The sequence below is a fragment of the Folsomia candida genome, unplaced genomic scaffold, assembly GCF_002217175.1.
Source record: "Folsomia candida strain VU population unplaced genomic scaffold, ASM221717v1 Fcan01_Sc028, whole genome shotgun sequence".
Taxonomy (NCBI): Eukaryota; Metazoa; Arthropoda; class Collembola; order Entomobryomorpha; family Isotomidae; genus Folsomia; species Folsomia candida.
This window is the reverse complement of record NW_019091220.1, coordinates 151767-163742: the sequence shown is the minus strand read 5'-3', so window position 1 is coordinate 163742 and position 11976 is coordinate 151767. Positions and strand designations below refer to the sequence as shown.

The window sequence follows — 11976 nt, the reverse complement described above, 5'->3', positions numbered from 1 at the left end:
AACTCCTCATTTGTCCCATACTACATGTGTACCAAATTTCAAGTCGATAGGATGAGTTTAACGAGAGTTATCGTAAGACGGACAGACGGACGGACATGATGGTTCCATAAGCCCTGACTCGGGCTAAAAAGTGGAAGTTAATGTTGAATGGAACAGTAAAAGTGAATTTAGGGAGGATAAGAGAAAAGAGTTGGATAGCCGCATAAGTGCGTCCGCTCGTTTGCTACGGAGAGCAAAAAAAGTATGAATGACCAGAAATCTGGCTTACATACATACACAGCGTAAGTGATTTTTTCTACCTTTTCCTCGTTTCATACGTTGAAAACTAGGAAAAACGGTTGTTAATCTATTCTACTTTTATATTTTTGAAAGGGATGATTCTCCCCAAAATATGTATTTATTGTTGAAAAGTAAAATTCACATCTGTCCCTCTACAAAATCGTAATAAATATCGGGCACAATGCAATTGTGAAAAAGTGAAACCTTGCATAATTGTCACAACATGTAACCCTTTGAATAAATCGTATTCCTGTGCAATTTTGTGGCTCAATAGGTGACGATATCTGTTAGTTTGACATAGTTTCCCTGATTTTATTTCATTAAGGTTAAGTATGTCGCTGGATGGAAATAGGGGTCCTTAAATATGTGCTCACCTACTTATACGTATGTAAGAGACCCCATGTTTTCGGGGTGACCAAACTCAACCGAAATGTTTTGGTATCGTATCGCTCGTAGTATCGGACGACGAGGTATTGTAAAAGGGACATAAAAGAAGAATTATCGCGGTTTCATGACATTGCGTGAAGTCACAATCAACGCTTTACATAAATAGTCCATTAGCCTAATGATGCATAGAGGTGGCTGGCTGGCTGTTGCTGGTCGTCGTCGTATATGTGCTGCTGCCGTGTTTTGTCGTAGTGAAAGAAAAGAAGTTGAACTCCCATGCAATCCGACTAATCCACGGCAATAAATGCACCTATGCAAACCGGAGTCAATTCAATGTGTGTATGTATGTATTAAATATACTGTTTTTCATCCGGGTGGTTAAGGTACTGAATTATTTGCTTGGGGAGATCAGTTCATATGAAACCTCACCCATGCGAAATTCCTGAAAATATGTAAAAATAATTTTGCACTTCGTCGAAACGTCAGAAAACAAATTGGATAAAATACTGGGAACTCTTGTATAACTTATCTTTTAAAAGGATTCGTGTAGTTTTTGATTGGACCGAGTAAAACAAAACATTCCGTGGTTTTGACAGGGTCTGAAGAGGCGGATTACATAAGTTTCAAGGGAAACCTTCAACTGTCTTTGATGCTCATAAAAATGCAGTTCTGAGAGAATTATTAAATTATGATACGGCACATGAGATATTTTCTCATTCCATTTCGAGATAAGAAGACCGATTCGGAAGAAAAAGTTGGATCACCTTTCCTCCTCGTCCGTCTCAAAGTTTGAGAGAAAAGGATGGACCGAACTTCTGTCAGTCACCTGCCAAAAGCTTAATTGATACGTCAATTTTGCTCCGGTCACCGTCTCGTGTTTCTATATTGGACATGAGGAAATTTGAGATTTCTCGTGGCGTTTGGGATTTCTGGAGACTACGAAAAAATTAGAAATACATGCTCGGCCAACTCAAATAAGTAATGAAACATTTTATAAAAATAACACGATTTTGATGAATAATTCAGCTTTATAATAGAGATATGAGCTTGCTGTATGATTGTTTTGATAGGAGGTACGCTAATCTGAGGAGTGATCTGCTGTGGATTTAAATCCAGTTTGGCTTATTATATAAGCAACCCATGTATAACGAAGCAAGGCCAATGTGTGTCAGCAATGTGAGATGATTGAAAGGAAAAGTTATGATTAAAGAAATGGAAAACGAGATCAAGTTCATTGCTGTGCTGGCTGCATGGGAGGTCTCATTTCATGAGATTCTCAGTCAATAATCAACATCACTTTGAAAAGCTATGTCAGTTCATCTGCCATTTTTCTGAACAGCATCATCCATAAATTGACTGCATAATTTACCTGGTTGGTGCACCAGCCAACTGCTCTATTAGAGTTGAACTTGGGAATTAAGTAACTTGGGAATATGACATGATGCCAATTTAGCAGCAGCAGCAGCACCCAACTATGAAAAACATTAAATGTGTTGCATACCTCGACTACTATTTAAATCCCATCGAATCCTGCACATTCAATTTATTGACAGGCAACAACCCTTTGAAAATAGAAACGTCATCCTCCCATCACTAATTTGAAATTCCGTCATTTGCCTCCGTATCCAGCATGATGTACATATTCAACTAGATAAAATATCTTTGGAGTTGAAATTTCTCACCGAGAGCTTCCCATCATGGAAGGAGAATCCACAGGTAAAAACTAAACCTGTAAGTATATAAAATCCATTTTGCTTTGAACTTATCAATTAAGCGATATCATTACCTCTTCCTCGCAGCCGACAAGGTTCATCTCCTTCACTTCTCTAAAACTTTGCCAGTCTGCATGGTCAAACCTTAGTCTTGGTGTTAATACTTATGGAATGGATCGGAATTTTATGCCGAAGCAACCCTTTCCATGATGCATGACATGACTTCATCTGGTTCTCCATCCTCCCATAACAAATCCAAATCTCATTCAAATTTTTATTCCCTCAATTTTTGCATGTCAGAAGAAAAGAGTTGGAGATTTATAAAAATCACGTTTTTTTCAAGTATAGCATCATTTGCAATAAGTACTTATCTACATATAAGCTAAAGTGGTGTAATATTCTTAAACTTCATTAATCTTTTAGCTCATACACAACAGCCTAATCTTTGAGAAGATGTGATTTCTAATGCGAGAAGAAGAGTACCTTTTTGATCTTAAAGGTTGATGATAGCGCAAATGGTACGCAGGCAAATGTCAGTTTTTGCTGATTACAAAAATCATCTTGTAATACTCGAGACGCATTTGTGAAAGGAGCTGGACTGGAATTGCTTTGGTTGAAAAGAAGGTAAGAGATGTGTGTCTGATGGTGTTGACTACATCACATTAAGGCTTCATCCAGATCCGACTAATGTGTTTTTCATTAGGAGTGAGCAAATGTTTCACGGCACAAAAGATTACACTACCTCGGCATTTTTTCCTACCTGCGTTGCATTGCATGGTCACGTCAAGTACCAGAAGAGCTGCTGGATGGATTGAATTAACATGACACTTGGGAATGAGCCATTTATAAAACATCAGCCAACGACTCTAATGTCATTAAACTTTTGTGACATTGTAGAGATTAAGAAGTCAGGATGAAATCGTTGTCATTTGACGCCTTTTCGTCGAGAAGATCGATGTGTCTATGTACGTATTTAAATATGTACACATACGAGATCCAGGTTTAAATTATTTCCATTTCGTCTGAATTATTTATTAAGAGAACAAATTAATTGAGTCGGGTTACCTGATTTGCAAACACAAAACCGAAAAAGTGGGTCACACAATTGTAACCAAAATTCTGTAAATTGGAATTCCTAATCTAATCGTGGTTTAGTCAAATTTCGTAGATTTTAGTAGAGTTTATAGCCGAGGACAAGGTATTAAATTGAGTCGAGTTGATCAATGAGCCCTATAGTTTTCATATAATAAATACATTGCGAAGTAACCGTTCCTGAATAATGAATACTTTTGCATAATAATGGTCAAGTTAGTCGCGACGAGCTCATTTTAAAGTAAACAATACTGGTCATTCACTATATTGACTGATAATTACCATTAAGTTGAACTTGAATTTCAACTAGGCCAGCCAACCAGCCAGCCAGTCGTTGAGATTTATAATAAACATTTCGCAGGCAGATTGGAAAAAGATAAGCGCAAGTTTTTTGAACATTAACGTAACTCTCCACAATTTTTTGCACATGTCAGACAAGTTTGTTCGCTTTGAGTTTGCAGTTTTGCATGAGATAGCTCCATGAATCATTTCATGGTGAGATCAACAATGTCGTATTTTCGTCGAACGTATTTAAAACAGGTACTTTTTATCCTGTGTTTCTTTCCACTCGTATCAACCGTGAGAGAGAGGACGTTGTGTAAAGATGTCAATCTTTTGTCGGCAAAAGCATGTTCTGGGTTGGTACATATGGGTGTCAAATTTCAATTAAAATCTTCACCGATCGTTGCACCCTCATAATTTTGGAAATAGTCAGAAGAAAATTGAAATTAACAATAAAATCGACTTAAAAATGCGTGTTTCATTAAAAAAATGCCACATTGAACTGTTAATTATGCTCAACTCGTACATAGGAAGTACATTGTTTTATCACGATTTTAATCTGTCGTATGCATGCAACTGTTGGACAAATATGTGTGCACTTGTGCAGCACAAGTAAAAAAATATTCGACTCGGATTTCAAAACCGTAATCTGCATCTGTCTGCACCCTGCTTGGAAATAGAAACCCCATTAACTGCAAATCCCGTTACATAAGGTAACGTCTCTCGCCTTTGAGAGATCAATGTCTAGCGAAGGAATCGGATCAAAATCAGAGCAAACTCGATAAAAAGTTAATATGAATATCGAGTGGAAAATGAGCATGAAATTAGTTGAAACGGGGAAATGACTAGATTGAATCCTACAGGCAAACTCGTATGTACGTATTCTGTCACAAAATCGTAATCACCTTGGATGGTGGCATGGTAGGCATTTGAAATGGGCTTACACCGATGTCAGCCCCAATTGCAAAATAATTGCAGAAATGCAGATTCAAAAGCTTCTAAGAGAAGAAGGCCCCCAGAGAGATGTGCACGGTCTTTGAAAACATTGCTTCATTTCATTTCATTATTACTTATCCCGTAATTCAAGAAGACTGAATGACGACGAGGGTTGCATCATACGTATGTACTTACTTACTTACAGTGCTTATATGTTACGTATGAATATATATTTTGCGAGAACGAGTCCTGACAAAAGAAATGTAATCACACACACATGTAAGCATGTACTATATGTAACGATAAACAACCTAGCAGAATGATTGAAAAAGTCTTTCTGACCGAAGATCCGACTGGAATAGAGTCTATGGTTTCGGATGAAAAGCAGTACAATACACACGCGCTGTGACGCCTGACGGTCCGTATAGCTCAAAGTATTGAAATTTGTCTTCTTGTTCTCGTCTTCTTCATCTCATAAAAATAGGAGGAATTATAATACGAGAAGAAAGTAGAGTAAGATGAACAGAAGCGATGGAAGTGTTAAAACGTGAGTTTGCATTTCTAATTTTAATCAGGAGGCTTTGAGAGATGTAGAAATGCAGAGTCGTAATGAGTTTTTCTGAACTATTCATATGGCTAAGAGATCTACTTTATATTGGTAAAATACGGTCCTGATATGTTCATATTGGTTACTGTACTTTCAAAGCGATACGACGTCTCAGAAAAAATTGTGACACTGAACTAATATTTTTTGCTCGTGTTCTATGCGAAAAGGAATAAAAGTAAACATTGAAATTTTTGCGAATCCCATTATTCATAAGTCTTTACGCAGAATAAGTTCTGTACGATGAATAGGATTTGGATTGGAAGAACGTCTTTTCATCTTTCTCCATTGTGTGCGGTATGATCCGTTAATGCGACGACTGAAAAAAATTAGTTTTCTCAGTTAGTCTCATCATGATCTAATGCCACATAATCAAAATCAAGGTAATGTTAGCAAGAGATTTTTTAATTTCAGTATATCCCGTTAAATCACTTTTGCATAATTGATTTTAATTCAACCCAACGTGGCAAGCACATTATGTAAACTATGACGTTGATGAGAAACACAATATCCCATTATTTCCGGATGACCGCTGTGTTACACGATTAAGTTGAGTCGTAATAGCAAAATTTGTTTGCTAATACTTTTTTAAATGTGCCAACTAAAGTTCAACCATTTTCGCCATTCTAAGAATCTGAGCTAATGCCAGATTTTCCTCAAAACTAAATTTGATCCAATTAACCGGAACTGCAAACAATGGAGAGAGTTCATAGTCCGGGCAGCACAATTGCGCTGTAAATCATTCCACTTCAACCTGCCTCAAATATCAGATTCAATATTCAAATATCAGATCAATCCGGATTTATGAGGTATTTTTCAAACGCTTCGAAGCATTTACTCACTTACCTCAACAAACACGAAACAATCAATATTGGGCAGTTTATTGTGTAAGACAAACACAACAATACCCCATTAATATTTAATTTGAATTGTGTATGAAACCATTAGATGAGCAATTTGTTGCTGTAATCACTCCTTGTTAGTTATTTACAACAAGGAAAGTGTTTATGGCATTAAACAATAAACTTGTCGTATGTATGTAATCCTTTATGTAATTTGTGAACATGTGTATATTCATCTTCTTCTCACAACAATGGATTCACGCTTGATTTAAGAAATTGTTGGTCAACCAAACCTTCATGCGGTCTCGTCTGTCACACTGCACTATAAATCTAAAACAAAACACAGAGCCGTGTCTGGAAATTAAGTAAAACATAAATTTAATTTTACTCATGATATTTCCGAAACATTGACACATTGGTTTGGTACATAAATAAAAATAAATGAATTCATATCCACGCAAATCGACAAGTATTGTTCCATGCAGTAAATATCAGAAATAAGTTATGTTCCTTGTCATTCTTAAAAGCATAATCTTATTTTGCCCGTCAATTCATGGCAGACTGCGTGTCATTCTTTACAGCAACAACATGGTGCAAGATTAATTGAGCCTTTTTCAATAGACGCCCCCACTTTTGAAGGCGACGACGATGGGACAAATTCTATGGTACTCGCAACACGGTCCGCGTCTCCTCAATCTCCATCATCCTAAATTTCGTGAAACGTGAACATTCTTCATCTCCACTAATCGCACATCATCACATAGCACTCTCACCAGTCCGACGCAACGCAACGCCCGCACCCAGCTCGTGTGGCGTTGAAATGAGATAAAACGAAAGGGTGCGAGGAATAAGATATCGAATGCTGGTCCAATAACGAGAGGAAGGAAGGGTTCGAATGCATCATGAAATATTATTCAGTAAATATGTTTGTGGTCCCATTGCGGGAAAAATAAGTAAGTTTTTCCGGTTTCGAAAATGAGAAATTATGATATAATATTTATTTTGACTGTTTGCGCCTTAATTGTGGATGCCACTCCCAGCATACATACAACGGTTTATATGAATGTACTAATATCTCATATGCACGCGTTCGGAAATATGACAGTTTTTGGGAAACGATTGATTGATCTGCCGTTTCCGTGTGTTGCAGAAAAAGTACGTACGTATGGAAGGTAGAGTGTTCTGGAGACAGCTGGTGTTTGACGGCTTTCTCTGCCTAGACGCACTTTTCAAGAGACTGGTGCGACTGAGTTATCGACATGAGAATGATATGGTTCGGAGTTCTTCATTTTTTGTGTTTTTACAATTGAGTTGGAAAGATTGGATCAGATGGTATCCAGCCAAAGTAGGATAAAATCTATGGTGTTAATTTATGAAGTTTGTTCATTCATAAGAATGTGCATGCACAAAAATTGCAAATTCAAATTATTCTACTTTATTATGCTAAAATGTAATTTCCTCAAATATCTAATATTGTGGCGAAGTTAGCATCGTGTTGCATTTGTATTTATGAGAAAAACATAATAATTAAAGGCTTTAATAACTCTTTTAATATTTAAATAGCTCATCTCACAAGTCTATATGTAAGTATGTACATATTTAACAGCAATTGTCTGAAAACGCGAATATGTAAAATTCATATTAGAACAAGGCGAAACCATTGTGCAGTTGCCATTCAACATAGCAAAATGCTTTTTCAAATCGTAATATTCATAAAACTAGTCCAAATTTTTGCACATCCTTCCCCTCGTGGTCCAATTTTCCAAGAAATATTACAAGGTGTGCCCAAGTCGTGTCACATTTCCATAATTTATCCTACCGACCTACATCCAGCCTGTTTTGTTCAAAAATCTTCACACACACAGCTTTCCATCCCGGTGAAGTTGTTTTCACTCTCGTTTCTCGACCAGAGAAAACTGAGAAAGATCAGTTCTGACATATATCGGACGAGACGGCTCCTTTGCCAGTACGCCTTTATGGTTACAACGTTCCGGAATTTGCGCAAGCTAGGATTTTTGGTGGCTGGTGTCATCCCAAATTTATATAATGACAAATTCGGATATGTTTACGCTCACGGGAAAAGTTTGCGCTATACTTTTTTCCTCTTTATCCCATTGATCAACAATCACACTGACGTTATTCCCCAAGAATTAAAATTATTAACTTTTTACAATGACATTGGGAACGTGTTTATTTATAACTTTGCAGTGATCTTAATTTCGAATAGGGATCCAAAAAATTCGCAAATTTGCATTCATCACCAAAACGTAATCTTTACACTAGCTCGAATGACTTGCAGTTATTCTGCCACGGTTCCCAACATCGAAATTTTCAACTCGTTCATATTTTCTCCCAAGGTTTGGACACTAATAAAAACATCTCTAGTCAACACGGATGCTAGTTTGACTGGAATTAGTGACATTTTAAGAAATATTGGACCTTTTGAAAGTGAAGAAAACCCATTTCTACCAAGGTCCACGACAGTGTGGCACATTCTAAGTGTTTTAGCCAACCGAGTTAACATCACTTATAAATTTTTTAAGCCGTACAGTGATGATGTTTACGTCATGTATTCGGTAGAACCAACGGTCTACATTGATTCCGATTTTTCCACCTTGACACCGTATCTCCCCCGACATGCTACTCAAACCACGAAACAAACCAGCTACGCGTTTGCAACTTGTTTCACTGGTTCGAGCAGAATTGTCTTCACTTTCTATCTGAAACCATTTGACAGCAAAGTTTGGTGGACACTGTTGGTTTGCATTGGCTGCGTCAGTCTGCTACTTGCTGGAATCCAGTTTATTAAAGAAAAGAAAATTTCAGGACTATTAATTTTTTACGTTTTATCAATGTTGCTACAAATAGTGGTAAATTTACATGAAAAATGGTGGAATAATTTTGAAGTAAGATTCCTCCGAGTATTATGGGCTCTGATTTGTATCGTTTTTGCAAATTGTTATCTCGGAATCTCAATCGGAAGTAATTTAATGTCTCTCCAAAACAATGGGAATTACCCTCCGAATATTTAAGAAGTTACCTAAATGGAAAGCAACTTCTTAATGCTCTAAATTTTCCCTCCCCTTAAATGGAAGTAGCCTCTCATTTTGCATATCACAAATCTGTGTAAATTTCGTATCAGTGATGGGTTTTACTACCAGAGTCCGGTTGAATATGTTCTTAAAAACCCTAACTCTTCATGTAAAATGTTTACTCAGATCCCCAACAGATGTATTTATGAAAAACATTTTTTTAATTCGTTTTGAATAGCTTAAAAATTATTCTGTTTGACTGCAAAAATGTGAAAAATAGCTTAATATTTCACACTTACAAATAACAAGCTTTCCACATGCTTTGGTTTCATATTACATTAATGAATGGAATCTTCCTGATTTTTATTTAAACCAAATGTTTGTTGTTAACAATGATATAAGTGCGCATGGAAAGCTCATAAATGAATGGAATTATTTATGTATTGCGAATTTCTTAGATTTCTCTAAAAGAGTATATCTTTTTGGAAAAATCGCTGACATATGTAAAAAAAAAACCTATTGAAGTCTATCAAAAAATGCACGTTTGTGGCTAAATTACAAGGCTGTATGTGCTATCCATGAGTGGTTTTTACCCTCCATATTAAATTTAAGATAAAAATAATAACTTTTAAAAACGGTACATAGTGACCTATAGTGTCACTGGTTGCACTTTGCTCACTTGTAACTTCATATTCTTTCGTGGGAAGCGATTAGGTATTAATCGCTAATTTCACTGCGCCAAATTTCACCTTTTTAAGACAATTTTTGAAAATCGCGACTCTATAGTTAGTTCGATTTTATTGCGCTGATGAGAAAAAATCGGTGTACCATTGTACGTGTACCAGTTTTTTTAAGAATTGGTACTGTATAAAGATTTGTCTGGCAATTATAAAAGAATTTTTCGATATTGTCCTGCACCCAAAACCTGTACCAAGCGTAAGCGTGGAGGACCTGTTAAGTTCACAACAGTTTTGAGTACCATGTGCCTTTTAAAAATGCATGCTTTTATGGAAGCCTTAACTTTAATCGTATATAAATAATACGCTTTTTACATAAAATGATAAAATTATGGCTTGTAGATATGTACATTATTTTAAGAGGTAGTTTGCCACCGAAATCCTAATTCAAAAATAACTTTAAGAGGCAGGTATCCATGAAGGGTACTTTTAAAATATTTGGAGGGTACTTCCCATTTAATTGGAGAGGCTTTAAATGCATGCCATCTCAATCATCAAACTGAATGCACCACTTGCAAAATCCTCGGTCGAGTTTTTCTCACAAATTGCTTGTCTCTTACCGAATGATACCGCGTTCCACGATCCAGGGTCCAATCTAGGGCAAATATTTGCATTTGTCTCTTTGCACCCAAAGGAATTTGGCCCAGTCACAGAATTTAACAAAAAAATTAAACTGAAACCTTCCACCAATTGCTTTGCTCTATTATCCAAACCAACAAATAAATTTGTAAAACACGACCCACAAAATTACGCTTCTGCAGACCTTTACCAGCTTCCGTACCGTTTAGCAATGGATTTTATGATGGGAATTAAAATGGAATTTAAGTATGACCAACTTTTCTCCAGCTTGCTGCACCGACAACATCGAAAACATCCAAAATACATTGGTGACATTAATAACGACTCATTTTCCGTGGAGTCTGCAATCGAAAAAGAATCGACGGAATGTGGAAGATCAGTCTTTGTCGGATCAGCGGACGAAATCGGGGAAGAAGTTACATATTTGAAGAGACATTACCCACGGGTAAATTTTTATAAGGGAAAAGACGACCTCATGTCTCGCCTTCGGGGGTGGGTGTTTCAAAATGAAGGGACCTCTCCCTTGCCTCGGGTCTTCACAACGTATCTGGAATCTGGTTGTTATTCTAAACTAATGGAGCATTCGATATTGAGAAGTTTTCTCCGCCGGAGAAAGTGGACGAGAAATGCGGAAGAAAATAATCAACATCAGCGCGTATTTTCGGTCGACATGTATGGAAATATTCAAACCATATTTTACATTTTTGGATTTCTTTTAGCCGTAACTTTTTTTGTGTGGGTATCCGAGTTTATATATTTTAATAGATTTAATGTAGTCCGTATTTAGAGTAAAATTTTCATTAATTTTTACTTAAATGTGAAACTATTTTTTGCGCGTGTCACCTCACAAACATGTAGAAAGATTTTTATGAAGTTGAGCCGAATTATTCGGTCTAACTCGAACCATATCCCTTCAAGATTGAATGGCACGAGGAAAGAAAGTCACTTCGACACAAGTCTTTTTCTTTTCGTACTTGCGATGAGCCGCAGTCATGGAACTATAGGGGAACGGATTAAGGTATGTAGTAAGCGACTTCTTCTCCAAACATTACACCACACCAACTTTTTTGAGAGGATCTCGGGCAAAAACTGAAGAGATGAGTATGGACGATATGGGAGAATAAATAAGTATGCGGAAATTGAAGGCGAATTGAAGGCGACATAAAACTCGTTGGCTTTTGTTGAAGCGTGGAATGAACTTGGAATATCTCCTGGAACCAATCTCACAACTTTAAGTGGCTAATCAACCATAAATTCTATTTGGCTTAAAATATTTACCTTCTGAAATAAATGGTTGTTTTAGACAATATAAAGCAAATTGACTTTTCTATCGGCTTCTTAGCTCCTTTTACTCATCCTTAGTCTGGAACAAGTAAGGACGTAGTTCATTACTGGCGCATTCTCGTGCTCTCTTATACGCGTCGGCTGAAATTGTTTAGACACGTGCCACGACCATGAGCAGATAAATCATAAAATTGTACTTCACGTAGCAAA

General features: G+C 36.7%; 1 long non-coding RNA gene across 1 annotated transcript; it reads left to right on the top strand.

The window, feature by feature from the left end:
* The first annotated feature begins 2175 nt into the window (after window positions 1-2175).
* On the top strand, window positions 2176-3644 carry LOC118438943. The gene is made up of 4 exons (XR_004837156.1): window positions 2176-2382; window positions 2466-2720; window positions 2802-3002; window positions 3082-3644. It is a non-coding gene; the product is annotated as an uncharacterized LOC118438943 (long non-coding RNA).
* Window positions 3645-11976: the final 8332 nt, after the last annotated feature.